Here is a 15,612-nt window from a genome sequence, read left to right as displayed (position 1 = left end):
GCATTTCAGCTGATTTTTCTACACTCCATGATCAAATGTTGAATGTATGGACTGATTCCATTAAATAACCCTGGATTTCAGGTGATGTCACCATGGTTTAAATGATTTGCTTGTTTGTTTGTTTGATCAAGCTATTTATTTATTGAATTAATTTATATAGCAGCCCATCTCACTGCGGTGATTCTGGGCGGTGTACAAAGGTTAAAACCAACAGTTACAAACCATAACACAGGATGCTTGAAGTAAATAATTGTCCAGGTCATAAGACCACATCAACAGCAGAGCCCACTTAACCTCCTGGCCCAAACAGCCAGGTCTTTAGAGCCTTATGAAAGGCTAACAGGATCTGGGCCATGTAATCCTTTCTATGTCATAAAGGAGATTTCATAGCAATGTGCTCCAGATATGCCTACCTGAAGTCTTCCTGGAACAGAGATGGAAAGAGCAAATCTAATCTTTTAGCATTGCCCATTCAGTGCTAAGAAACGTTTGTGCAAAATATTGTTTATTGGGGGGGAAATACAGTGGGAAAGATAGTGTCCAAAAACGCATACATTTCGAAAAGCTCATTTGAAAATAATACATGAATATTAGATAAAGGTAAAATGTGCTTCAAGATGAGCATGACTCCTGAAAATTTCATGGGCAGTTCCATGTAGAGGGTTTTTTTGTTGCAATAAGGACATGGTTTGTTATTGGCTTCTTCTTCTGGGATTCTCCTAGGATTTTTATTCTTCCAGTCTAGCAAACAGCCCTGGTCTTTTCTGGTCTCCCATCCAAATACTAACCAGGTGTAACTCCACATAGCTTCCTGAGATCAACCAAGGATAGCTAGATGCTGGACATATTAAAGTTACCTATGTTTAAATCAAATACATATTAATTAGCATTATTCCCCTGCCCCAGGTAGTTTACTATACATTTTCTTTTTTTCCCCCACCATATATTTTATTCCATAAAAGGTTACTACTTTTTTCCTTAGAGTATATAGTCTTTGAGGCAATAGCGATATAGTTATGTAATGATACATCTGTTAAGTTTGTGTTGCCTATTAATAATTAATGTTTTTTTAAGAAATGTTAATTTTTTAAAAGCTTGATAAAAAAAATCTATCTATGCATTAAAAAAGGTTTATATGAGGAGGAATTAAATATGCAAAATGTGTAAGAAACTGTATATTAAGGGAAATAACTATATTATCTATCTATCTATCTATCTATCTATCTATCTATCTATCTATCTATCTATCTATCATCTTCCAAATTCTACATATCCACATATAGAACAGAGTCACATACAGGTACATAGATCACTGAGAGTTTGATGTTACACTGATGCATGCTGCCTTAAAGATAAGTGGGTTGGTATATTATGGGACTTAATGGTTAGTGATGGCAGGTTCTTCTTCTTCTTTTTTTTTTTCCTTTCTGAATAACCTTCACTTCCTCTGAACCGTCCCTAGCTACCCCAATTTTCTAATTATAAGAACCCCAATGGAGAAGGTTCTTTGTTGTGTCTTGCTTTGAGATTTAGTAGAAGAGTTGGAAGCCAGGGAAGTTACAGGACAGTGGGTTGCCCAAGAAAAGACTGGGCATTGGGACATCCCTTGGTCCTAGGAGCATCCCTTCATAGGAGCAGCCTTTAGTAAGCACTGAGTCTGTGAGGACTCATTCCCTCCTAATGTGGCTTACTCACAAGAAGGCCGAGGTTTTCTCTGCACCACAGTCTGCTACACCCCACCCATAATTTCACCAAAGTTCTCATCTTCTGGGAAAGAAAAGTGAATTGCCTTTCATCACACTGAATGTGAAGAGTGGGGGTGGTGTGGAGTGGAGCAATGACTCTATATATGAGAGCCTGCCCTTATGTCATGACAGCCTAAATACAGCACCAATACTATAGTCAGAATCTTCCAAATCAACCTATTTCTACGTATGGACCATATACTTTCAAGTAGATTTTATCTCTTCCTCTTCTGATTTTCACAGCCATCTTATCTGTCCATTTGTGATGTCTTTCTGCTCCACTGAGTTATTATAATATACAACTATGAAAATAATACAGCTGTAAATTATTGCAGTAACATTCTGGTCATCAACATTTAAAGGCTTGTGTGAAGGCAAAATACTGATATGCCATTTATTTGTAAAGAATAAATTTCAGAAACTAAACATCCAGCTACAAAAATAATCAGTAGGGGGAAGAGAGATACTCACTAGCGATAGTTTCATTTAACAGCACATAAAATATACTGGATATTTGTTTAAATATTAGTATTGGATGAGAGAATTACAAGGGAAAAACTGGGGAAGGTTCAGATTCACTAAAAATGCCTTACATGAAAAAAAAATGTTAACATGTTGGCATCTCTGAGATGCACAAATATGAACAACTTCTAGATGGCAGCAAAGAGAAATAATTTTGCTACTATCTGTTGGTTATCCAGATTTTGGCAGCAGGGTTATGATAACCCTAAAGAAGGCTCAGTCCTTAACATCCTCCACTTAAAATGTTCCCAGATTGCTTCTCTGGAAAGATCCATATTTGTTGCAATTAATCCACTCCCTTCCAACTATTTCCCCCTTAACATGTGAGGTTGGTTGAGCTGAAGGTTCATGATAGACCCAAAGTCATCCTATGAAGTTTAAGGCTAAGGTCTCCGTTTATCTCTCTAACTCCAGGCAGTACTGACGACCACTTCCTGCTCTCAAGAATCTGTTTTGAGAAGGAGTGAGTCATAGATAGAATTGAGCAGAGGGCTGGATCAGCAGAACGTCCCTTCACTTGCATTCATCTGGGAGAGAATATTGGATCACCCAAAAAATGCTGAAGCTGATATAGCTGCTGCTGCTGCTGTTCTGGATGAGGACAATCTTGGTTTGTTTTGCTCAGAGGCCATTAAAAGAATGAAAATGAGGTTTTAGACTGCATAATTCCTCCATAACCAGAAGTATGTCAACATCTTAGATGTTATCATAAGGCCAAAAAAAAAAAAAAAAAAAAGACATCTCCACCCCCCCTTTTATTATTTAACAGAAGCTTTTTCTGTTGTTGATGTATTCATTAAAAGTCGGTTTGGTAAGTGGTTAATAGGTCCCCTCATTCTGAGCTACACAAGAATAATGGCATATTCTATTTATTATTCATACATGGCAAGGAGAACCAGTACATTTTGCATTTCTGGGGGGAAAAAAAAAACTCAGGCAGCAATTAATGACCCAGTGTTATATTCCTAATGCATTCTTTCAAGCCAATTAGTTCCTATATTTATTGCAATTCCATATTCTAATGTGAGAAGTTGATTTTTGTGGGAATGGAAGGTCCAGAGGTTAAGTATGTCAACTGTAAAATATCTACCAGGAGTACAGAGTAGCTGATTGCTTTGGTAATTAAAAAAACGAGGTCACAGAAAATAAGTTTCACAGCAACCTCACTCAGCCTCAAAACCCACAAAGGCAGATCTTATTGGATCTGATTTTTTTTTTCCCTGAAACAAAAAGAAGAGAAAGGCTAGGAGTTTATTCATTTTTTCCCATATTAAGGATATGAATTACTCTAAATATCAATCATAAGAGGTGGTTTATCGGGCACAGAAAGGATGGCTACTCAAAATATTGAAATGAATATATGGAGATTCTAGTTTGAAAAGGGTCTCCCCCAAATAATTTCCTATGGACCCCACCTCTTTTGGACTTCAGTTCACAGATGATGGGGGTCCCAGAGGTCTTCCAAGTGCAACCAGAAATAGGGATATACAGTATGGATTGGGGTAAATTCCAGCTGATATACTCTTCAGCAATTTTATGTTCTGCTTTTATTAAAACAAAAACTGACCAAACCACAGTTTTAGTTCCAATAGAAAATGCTAGAAGACCATTTGCCTCCTGCCTTGGTTGTTTCTTCTCAGAGCAAAAATGCTATCTGTGTTCACAGCAGGGTACAACTTTCAACCAAGGTTGATCCTTTGTTGTATTCTTTCCTGGACTGATCAAGTACCTATGAAATGCTTTCAGAAGTAAGTTGGCGAATTTGCAGGAAAGATGGAAGATTGCAAGACGTTGTTCCTGGAAGTGCTGAGCCCGCCATAGGTCCTCTGAGAATTTGAAATTCAGATCCACTCAGCAGGATCCGTGCCGCAATTCTTTTACATCTCTAGCCAAGAATTTTTATTGTTGATTTCCCACAATGCTCCAAAGCTTGAATAAGCCACCTTTTTGATTCCAAGAGCCATACATACCAGTGCAAGGACCGACAGACACACTGCCCCATTCATCCATTTGTGTACATACTTATATAATCCCCTCACCCACCTATATTTTATTAATGCATGAACTTCATTTCTTATCTCCTCATCCTCCCCAACCTCTATTGATCAAAATTGTCCTTCAGCCATTAGTAGCTGGCAAAGGGTGACTTGGTCTCTGCCAATCAGCTGATTAGATGTTCAATTGATAAGTAAGGGTAAAACTCTTCTCATGTCTATAAAAATCTCTTTTTTCTCATCCCTCTCCATAGAAAATTACTGCCCCAATTTTGTCTCTATTCTTATTTTTTGTGCATGCCTGTAAACATAGCATTAGTGTGAACTATTACAGGCAGCATTCTTTAGGATACAGTTTGCTTCTTAGAATAGCTACATATTAAAGTAGGATGATGTTTGTTTCTACTCCATATGATAAAAATGCAAGAAAAGAAGAGGATTTTAAATATAGAGACCCTCCAGTTAGTTGCAAGTCCAGTGACTACCCTAACACTTTGCCACAACATGAGTAAGAGGTGTCCCATGTGGCACAGAGTCAAGGAGATAATCATTCATCACATATCATGATACAATTACCATTATGCCATGAGCTATAGATCCCCATCTTGCCAGGCTACTAGATAAAATGCCAGGAGTCATGATACCATCCCTCTGCTCTCTCCCACACTTCTCCAGTCTTTGTATTTATGGAGTGAATATGATTATCTGTGAACTCCTCAGACAACAGAGTTATGGAGGCTTAAACTGTCAAATTTCTATAGGTTTGTAGGAAGTACAGTAGGATAGGTAACTAATCAAAATTGAGTACAATGTCCCACAAAAGAAAGATGTGGAATACAGACATAGCCATCCAGTGGAAGCCATAATGATTTTCACAGGTGTCATGATATTAAGTAATTGGCATCAGTTGCATCATGATGTCAACAATTTTTCAATTCCTTGGTAAGATGATTGAGAAGGTGGTTGATCTTCAATTAGAGGACCCTGGATGAAGTGGCTTGTCTAGTTCTCTTCCAACCAAGTTTGGGCATGAGATGGAGACCACATTAGTTACTCTTGTGGATGGCCTGTAATGGGACTAGTGGGGGTGGGGGGGGGTGCCCCTCCTTGTCTGATTAGATCTCTCAGCAGTGTTCAGTATAATCAGTCATGGCATCTTTGGTGTAAGTTGCATGTAGTGGTATGTGGGAAAGACCTTGGGAGATGGGGTGAAGAGATGCTGCCTAAGGAATAGTCAGATAAAAGAGGGCATAGCCCACAGCTGGATAGTGGGAAGAGCAAGCAGCTCAGAAGGGACCCTCCCTAGTTTCTTGGGCCATAAAGGAGATGGTGGGAGATTTGTACTTTCAGACTTACAAGATTGATGTCAGCCTTCCCAGGTAGACCAGATAGGAAACATGACCAGATGAGCTAATTCTACTTTACTGTAAGGTTACATTAACAGAATCAGTGGTCAGAGCTTGGAGGCTTTGTCCTACAGAGGTTCTGGTCTTTCCTGAATGGGCAGTTCCAAGATCTGGTGGAAGTCTTGACTTGGTGCCTGGAGGCTGAGAAAGACTGACTAGGTTGAAATGTAAGATGGAGTTACTCTTGGTACAGAAACCTTCTGGTACCATGGATGTTCCATCTACTGCTCTTGATGGGGTTGCACTTCCCCTGAAGGAGTTACTCCTGGACTCCTACTGGAACAGCAAGGTGGAAGCCATGGCTAGAAGACCCTGACCAGCTTCAGCGGGTCCACCAGTTCTGCCCTTTCCTGGACCAAGAAGCACTGAAGAAATACAAATGTGTCACACCCTTGTAATCCATCAGTTCAACTACTGCAATTCCTTTCAAGTGAAAATGGCCTTACCTTGAAATTGCATTGAAAAAAACTCAGAAGTTGCAACCAGCACACAAAATGCAGATCCCAAGTTGCTGATCAGCATAATGATGCTATTTATTATGGATTTTTAAACGGTGATTTTATGGGTGGTTTGGGCTTATGTATTGTAAGCAACCTAGAGCGGCTGGAAGAAGTGACATTCCAAAGTACGTCATAAACTAAACTGAACTAAATAAATAAATAAGCCGTGTCAGTTTCATGATGATGTCCTGACACACGTGATACCACTTAATCACCTTTCCCCTTGGACAATTTTACAAGTTTCCTTGTGTTTTATTCATCCCTGTAAAAAAGCCACACAATCATTCTGCTGGTTGACATGCCGGAGGATAAGTATCAGTTTGTACATTAGGCAAGGAAGAATGTAACGGAGGAGAAGGGAAAGAAAATATTGCTTACCTGAACTGGAATGTATTCAGGTCACAGTCAGCTATCGTCCTTTTCCCGCTTAAATACTTCTGCAATCAGGTACTTCAACAACCTGACACATTTGCATTTCTTTCAAATGAAATCCAGTGCAGCAGAGAGATAGAAGTGATCATTGTTTATTACCCGTAGCCTGACAAACCTGCATGATCTTGCTTCTTGACTTCAGCGGTGATTGCTACAGAGACCTACAATAGAGTCTGGAAATTAATTTCTCCTACACGAGGACAGTGGTTGGTATTTATCAAGCTTAGATACGTATTTTCATGTCAAGCCGGCTGTAAAATTGGGTAAAAATCTAAGACGCGCAGCAGATGTGGCCTTTCAGACAACTTGTCATAGGCCAATAAATTACACACACAAACACAAAAAACGATTGTGTTACTTCAGATTGGAAGAGTAATCTTTAACAAATCTGGGATGAGATATTCAGAGGGGGAGTCTCTTTTAAACATATATATTTTATTTACCTTAATACAATATCTATTTTTAAATGTTATTAATAAAAAAAAGTCAAGAATAACAGCTATGAAATAACCACAAAGAGCACGAATCGTAGCAACACTTACTAATTTCACCCCAAACTATTCAGTACGCAATTATATCCTTAAAAGAACACTAAATAATATAAACTAAAGATAAAAGAAAAGAAAACCTTAAAATTAAATAATAATAGGGACAGCAACATAAATGCGCACACACACAATGGCAGAGGGGAAAAATATCCTGTACTTTTAAAAAAAATCATTTTTATTTTTATCTTTTTCTCACTGTGGGATTCTCCTTTTTCACAGCTACCACACACCGAGTCATTTTCACTGAATTTTGCACTATAACCGAAAGAACCCTATTCTGGTTAGTTACAGACAGTTCATATCCTAGCACCTCTAACTGAAATTTTATCCCAATATATATTTTGTTTTACATGAATTTAAATTAAATCACATTTGCATTTGGTTGACCATCTACCCAGTTTAAAGAAATCTTCACACCACACTATGTTTTTTTTTTAATTATTATTATTTATTATGTTATTGTTACTTTATTTACAGGACTTATATGGCTGTCGACCTCATATAATGACTCTAGGCAGCTCATAACAATCCATAAAACATTGCTAGAACAAAAGCACCCTTCCCCCCAGATGCCAGCCAAACATCCTCCCAGCTCAACACCCATCCTAGCCCAATGTTTGGGGGAAGAGCCAGGTCTTCACTGCCATCTGGAACACTAAAAGGGCAGGGATCCCTCTGATCTCAGGTGGAAGGCTGTTCCAAAGGACTGGGGTGGCCACCAAGAATGTGCACTTCTGAGGTCCCTCAGATGACAACATTTAAGGGAGGGGACCTGGAGCACAATCTAGTTAGATAATATCCACAGGGAGAGGTGGTCCCACAAGTAACCCAGTCCTGTACCATGTAGGGCTTTAAAGCTATCTGGCTACCACCTTGAATTGCACTCGGAAAGCAACTGGAAGCCAGTGTAGCTCATGCAGCAGTGGAACTAAGGGTGAACTATGGGGCACCCCAAACTGCTCATGCCACTGCATTCTGGACCAGTTCCAGCTTCTGGATGGTCTTCAGGCTTCTACACGAGGCTTCACGTTGCAGCCTCATGTAGAGCGCATTGCAGTAATCCAAATGGGAGGTGACTAACACAGACATGGGTGACTATAAGCAAGGCCTCCCAGTGGGCACAACGGGCACGATTGGATTTGTGCAAAGCACCCCTCCCCTTGGTCATGGCTGGCACCTGCTCTTCCAGCATGAGCCATAAGTCCAAGAGGACCCACAACTTGCACACCAGATGAGTACAGGGAAGTGTTACCCTGTCCAGAGTCAAAGATGTCAACTCTCCTGACCCTGGGGGGCCTAAAACCCACAACCACTCCATCTTGCTAGGGTTGAGTCTCAGCTGGTTTCTCCCCATCCAGGTCCTAAAAGTGCCTCCAGGCACTGAGCAAGCACCTGAACAGCATCACCTGCCCTGCATGTGGTAGAGATGTATAATTGGGTATCATCAGCATACTGATGCCACCAAACCCCTTGCTGGCAGATGAACTCTCCCAGCAGCTTCATATAGATGTTAAAGGGGAGGGGAGAGAGACTGGAGCCTTGAGGCACCCCACATAATAGGGGCCTAGGGCCAAACCTCTTCTTCCCCACCAGCACTGACTGGTACCAGCTACGGGGAAAGGAGGAGAACCACTGCAAAATTATGCTCCCTGAGCCGGTCCAGAAAAATACCATGGTCAATGGTTATCAAAAGCCACTGAAAAATCCAGAAGGGCCAGGATGGACACACCACCCCATCCCAAGCCCTCCAAAGGTCATCCACAAGTGCAATCAATGCTGTGTCAGTACTATAACCCAGCCTGAATCCTGAAGAGGGTCCAGATAATCCACTTCATGGTGAGATTGCTGGATTTATCCAAGTATTTTGGTATTTTCTATTGTGACCCCTGAAGGTTTTGGAGGTAGCCTTCCCAAAGTAATTTCCTACCATCTGCCAGTGTAGCCAACTCGCTATATGCTTAAAAACTATATTCCAAATGTCTGAATTTGCCTTGCTACATAATGTATCCTATATAATGAACCTATTCCTCCTTGAGGCTAAGAGGTTTCTATTATGAATGGATACAGTCAGTATTGCCATTGCTAAATCTTCTCCAATTTTGGTCTCCCAAATTTCATTGGCAAAGTTTCACTTTTCCATATTTGTTCTTGCAGCTCTTAATGTACATCTTAGTAAATTGTGATATTTTTCATTTATGGTTTCTGGAATTATTCCTAATTTTTTTTTAGAAAAAGATTGTGATTTCAGTTCAAATTTTATGTTTAATTTTTTCTGAATGTATTGATGTATTTCTTTCCAATAATTTCAAGGTTTCTTGCCTTTCCATCTCATTAATAAAGCATTCCATCTTTGTTGTAGCATTTCTAAGATTTGTTGTTATATGTCTTGTCTATCTTGGTAATCAGCAATGGAATTATAGACCATCTGTAAAACACTGTATACTATTTTTCTCTCAAATTATAACTTCGAGTAAATTTTATTGATTTTTCCATAGCTCTTCCCATTTTCTACTGTGATTATTATCAGGAATTTTATATCTACTTTATCATGTAATTTTTAATTTGTTCCATCTCCATGTCATATTTCAATAAAAGTTTTTATATCTGCCCTAATGGATTATCTTGGTTTTGTATGTCTCAAATTCTATCATCTTTCTCAAGATCTCTCCTTCTTCCTTGAGATCACTTTTTATTCTTCCAACAATTGTAAATACATCAACCCTTTTAAATTCTTACTTTAATTGAACAGCTTGCTACACGTTGAACATCTTGCTGTATGTTTAGTGTGTTTTCTGAGTCTGGATGGACCATAGTGAACTTTCTTACTCCAGCTGTCCTTGAAGTAAAAGTCATTTGATGGTGATGCTAATGGTGAGATTGCTGGACTTATCCAAAGTTTGTTGAAACATGGTATTTTCAGTTGTGACCCTTGAAAGTTTTGGGTGTAGTTTTCCCAAAGGTGCCACCAAATTCCTACTTTTAATATCAGAGCAGAGAAAAAGAATGAATGAATGAGTGAGTGAATGAGTGAATTAATTAATTAATTAATTAATAAACAAAGAAACACATGACTGGAGAACAATCATCATAATTATATGTATTTCTTTCAATTCCTCAAGATGAGGATAACTGTTAGATGTAAAGTGCACATGCTATTGGTTATACTATTCTGGAGACCAGTCTCTAAATGGAATGGTGAAAACATTACATTTGAATCCAGAGCTAAGAAGCTCCTATTTTCTGGTTGTAAAACCTAAAGTCTAAGAGATCCAGTAGCCAAATAAAAGATTATATTTATTTTGTCATATTTAGTAATTTAAAAAATGTATCTCAAAGCATGCATGCATGGTGACAGGGTTGTCCACATGGTGTGGTCAAAAAAGTCAACATGGCAGTGGTGTGATCAATGCTTTGGCCATGTAATGTGTTGCACAAGCAACACACGTAAAAAATGAACAGAGCTTCAATCACCTCATCATGGCTGCCATCCTGACTTTTTTGACCATATCCTACCCCTGGATACCCCTACATGGTAATGTTTAGTTATTTTATTTATTTCAGATTTAGACACCACCCATCTCACGAGGGCATAGAGATTCAAAATGCTGAATAGAAATCTGAGGCCGCTATGCAGAAAGAGGAAATTATTTCTAGAAATCAATGGTTAAAATTCCTGTGTTTTTAATCTAATGCATTTTAGATGAGTTTGGGGAAATGCCAAATAGTAGCAGAAGGACAAATTTATGACAAAGGAAGTCAAGAGTATTTTTCCCCCTAGTTACCAGTTTTCCATTTCTGAGAATGGCAGATTTTTTTAAAAAATAATAAAATAGAGCTATTTATTCAGATAAAACTTATTCAAAGAATATAAATCGATGTCCAAAATTAACTTTTGTCAGTAAAGTATAATTACATGACTGCAAATCTCCGATAATGATACAATTCAAACCATTTTTACAACAGGCAGGGTGCATGCATGATCAAAATTACATTTTTTCATCTCCTTTCCTAAACTAATTATAACTTTATGGTTCAGTCTGAGGACAGCTTAGTCAGGCATGCCAACTGATTACTAGACTCTCTAACCCCATTATATAAACCTTTTTTTTTTTCTTTTTCCCACAAAGCCATGTGTATTTGTTAAGTAAGTAAGTCTGTATTCCACATATAAAGAATCACAAACAAATGGTCAAATCAATGGGTGATTTGTATGTGGCTGATGACTCGGAAGATTTCTCAAAAATTCAGAAATTTATAAGACCACGTATCTCTCCCAGAGTCTTATTTCCTATTATTTCCCCAACTTGCTTCTTTCAAACTTAAGATGTCTCCTTTCCCTTACACCTTTCATCTTCATGTATCCTGCCCATCAGCTGTTGCTACCTTCACACTTACTCTTAAAACAAGAGCCAGTTGGTGTACTGGTTAAAGGCACTGGACAAGAAACCAGGAGACTGTGAGTTCCAGTCCTGCTGAGTGATTTTGTGCCAGTTCGTCTCTTTCAGCCCTAGGAAGATGGCAGTGACAAACCACTTCTGAAACTTGTGGCCAAGAAAGCTGCAGTGACTAGTCCATGGAGTTGCCAGAAGTCAAGACTGACTTGATAGCAAATACACACAAAACCCTGTTAAGATACTTACCCTTTTTCAACTCCTTTCAATCCTCTCAATCCTCAAACCACTGTTTCAGTTTGGAACTTGGTCTGCTTTGGACATTCTAATGGAAGGACATTGGAGAAGTTCAACCTGGATTTCTTTATCCTGTGCCCTGTGGTTGGTGTCAGTCTAGAAAGATGATGGGTGAGCCAAAGTACTGGAAAATCTGCAATCTATCCCCTGAAAATAATACTTGGCTTACTAATTATTCTCAGACCATTTTCTGGGAAATTCTAGTCTGTTTCTAGGCAGGGTGGAAAAAATGTCAACAAATATGTGGGTGATATATTGCCTTTAGTACTGCAATAGCTCTACTGAGCTATTAAGAACATGAACAAAATGAAGCTGTTGCAGTTATCTCCTCCTTGTGGGCTTCCAACAGAAACCTGGAAATAATGGTAGGTTGCACAAGAGTCAATAAGATGAGACTAAATCCCCAAAAGAGGAAGGCATTTTCCATAGGCATGAACGCCATGGATGGGAAGTTCTCTAATTATAACATAAAAGAGGCTTCCTCTGAAGTAGCAAATGAGTATTCTAGAAGCATTGCTAGAAACATACCATTAAATGAAGATATGACTGTAGCAAGGAGAACCAGACAGTTTATCAATTGAAGCTGTTCCCGAACAGAAATACCATGACTTCAATAGCCATCTGCTCCTCAAAATTGGTTTAGTGCAATCTGTTGTGTATAGCTCCACTCTTGGCTTTGGGCTAGAAGTTGCTGCTGAAGGTCAATGGCTAAAGAGAACAACCTACTGAGGACATGTTATAAGGACCCAGTTCACCAGCTGGGGGACCCAGTTTTAGATGCGTGTGCTGAAATATAAAGCTCTATATAATTCAAGAGCTGGAAATCATGAACAGTATCTTCTTCCTTATATAACTACAACTATTCAGAACTAGTGAAGATGCTCCATTTCCCAGGATTTTGGTGGGAGACAGCTTATGGAATTCTTTTCCTGTTCAGTTACTTCCAGAACCAGCTGCAGATGGATCCATTTATCTAGACCATCTATTTAATCTATGCTGCTGCGCCTTCTTTTTCATCTTCCTGCTTCGGGTTGTTCATCCTTGTGTTATTTTCTTTTAAATTGTTCTATGCAGTTTTATTTCAAGTTGAAGGGACTTCCAGAAAAATGGTTTGTTGCTAAATTGTTTTGGATTTGTTTGCATTCCCATTTGGAGATTGCTATATTAATAAAAAGTAACCCAAGCTTTTATTAAATAAAAAGTAATATTCAGTCAATCAGCGCCATGGAACAGAATGCTGAATGCTTTAATATGATCCCTCATGGCCCATAATTTCTTATAAGGCTGTCGTCACTCATGATCAAATATGTAAGCATGCTTTGTCTCATTCTATTCCAGGATTTTCTCTTGAATAACAGCAGTCCCCTTTGAAAATGACCCCTGAGTGAACTATAGAAAGAAAATAAAGACAAGATTGTGGAAGGAGCCAACAGCATTACATGTATTACGTGCATCTTCCCCCCCTCTTCTTTTCCAATCATTCAATGATGCATCATTTCCTTAACATCAACAATTCAATTAAGAGCCTAATGCTTTATCAGGACTAGTTTATAGGATCAGTTATCCAGTGGCAATAGCCCATTAGTGCTTTTCCAGTCTCTGATTAAAGGGTCAGTCAGGGGCTGTAGGAAACAGAAAATGAAGGAAAAGAACCACTGGAGAATTTCTTTGGCTTGCAAGGGTTTCATCAGCATATATGATCTTGTTCAATTCTAGAGTCAGAACTAGGAGAGGATCTGTTCTCCCACTACAGGACATTGGAGGCTTGAAGGAGGACATCCAGGGACAGTACTGGAAGGGATGTGGCTGGATGTTTCTCACCCATTTAGGCATCTTGGGGAAAGGGTTACAAGTGGCCGTAGAAGCAAGTGGTTCTGGGAGTCAAATTGCTATTTTTCCCCAATTTCCCCACCATCATCACCCTACCAGAATGTCCTGAAGTCACACTCTTAGTATTTGTCCATTTGGCCCAATTCCAATGCTACTGAGGGTCTCAAATGGAATACTGAGTTATGAATGAGCTCAAGGAGACTTGCAGATCTTCTGTCCTTCATCTGCCTGAGGTGCCCCTGGCTTTCCATGTTCCTGTAGGGAAATACTTCCAATGCTTTTTGCAGATCAGGAAGTAATAGCAGCTCAGGAGGCTTCAGAACAAGGGGAAATGTGTTAGAGTAAGCAGGAATGCTATCTTCCAACACCTCTGAGGGCAAAGGAAGCTCAGAAACACAACTAAAAGAAATTCAAAGGAAACCAGGGAGGAAAACACAAATAACTTTGAGGAGGGGGGAAAGTTTTGAGAAACACAAGGTAGATTTTTGCAAAGCACCTTTCTCAGGTGGTTTTCAGACTCTCAAGATAGTTTTCATCTATCAAATCCTGATCCACTAATCTTTAACATGGGTGGCTGGATTGTTACGTCTGTCTTCTATTGTCTCTGTCCTCCCAAAGATTCTAATGGTGGCTTAGACCAATTTTAATAATAAATAATATGAATATACTGCCATATCTTTTTTTCTGCAACTTGATTGCTTCAGGTTATCTTTAGTTTGCTAGGACAAAAAGTATGCACCAATTTCATGAGTGCCTACAGGGCTATGAAATGTTTTCTACAGTACTTTTTTGCTTTTATTGTAGCTGTCACTAATAATATTCCAATCCTTTCTGGTAGCGAATCAAGTAAAATAAGTGCTGTAAGCCTTTGAGAAACTTAAAAAGAACCCAACCAACCCACCCCCTCCACCCCTAAAAGAAGGAGGGAAAATCAGGTCAAATATTCTAAGATTCTATTTTTCTTTAGAGACCTAGAATGTACAATAACAGATTCCCACAGGATGGAATGCTAATCAAATGCTCTCTGTGCCCTTGCTTAGCAACTGGATGGAACCAAGAAACTTGCGAGTACATGTGTTTGGATGTATGCAAATAAAGGGGTGCATTTAGGTATGCATGAGAAGGGGATCAACAGCTTAAATCATCTTTTGCTTTGCCTCCACGTGAAGGTGAAAAGTTTATACTTATTTTTCTGAAAGACATAGATCTTTTTTTCAGAGTGGATATGATCTGGATCTGTAAGACTTTGGTTACTAATGTTCATAGTGGAGATATTGAAGAAGACTTTCTCCGACCACAACCCAGTGACTGTAACTTTTAAAAGGAAAAATGGCTCTTTTAGATGGAGATTGAATGAGATGTTGTTGCAAAAGGAAACAATAGTGGAGGATTGCAAAAAGAAATTAAAAGAATTTTTTGAGAATCATCTTAATAAAGGCTCAGGAGTAAGAACGGTTTGGGATGCAAGCAAAGCTTTTGTAAGAGGATATTTTATACAATGTAACAGTGAATTTAAAAAGAAAAGACAAGCGAAAATACAAGTGATATTGGATGAGATTAAAAAAAAAAGGGAGAAGAGTTTTTAAAAATCCCTAGAGAGGACAATTATTACCCACCTAATTAAGCTTCTACAGAGGCAATTATCTATGTTCACAGTGAGAGAGATGGAAATAAAATGAATTATGCAAAACAAAGAAATTTTGAATTTGCAAATAAACTGGGGAAATGGTTGGCATATAACTTGCAAAAAAAAAAAAAAAAAGATAGTGATACTAAAGCTACAAGAAGGAAATACTGTAATAACAGATAATGCAAGTATGTGAAAAGTGTTTCGCCAGTATTACTCTAGTTTATATAAAGATCAATAAGTTTCCTTGGAAAAAGTGGATGAATATTTACATAAATAGAATTTCCTGAAGATTACGGAGAATCAGGTGCTAATTTTGA

Source organism: Python bivittatus, unplaced genomic scaffold (assembly GCF_059951505.1).
Source record: "Python bivittatus isolate LINGU-HERP-01145 unplaced genomic scaffold, Pbiv_v1 ctg000590_np1212, whole genome shotgun sequence".
NCBI lineage: Eukaryota > Metazoa > Chordata > Lepidosauria > Squamata > Pythonidae > Python > Python bivittatus.
The sequence above is the reverse complement of the archived record's forward strand: the minus strand, read 5'-3'. Positions refer to the sequence as shown.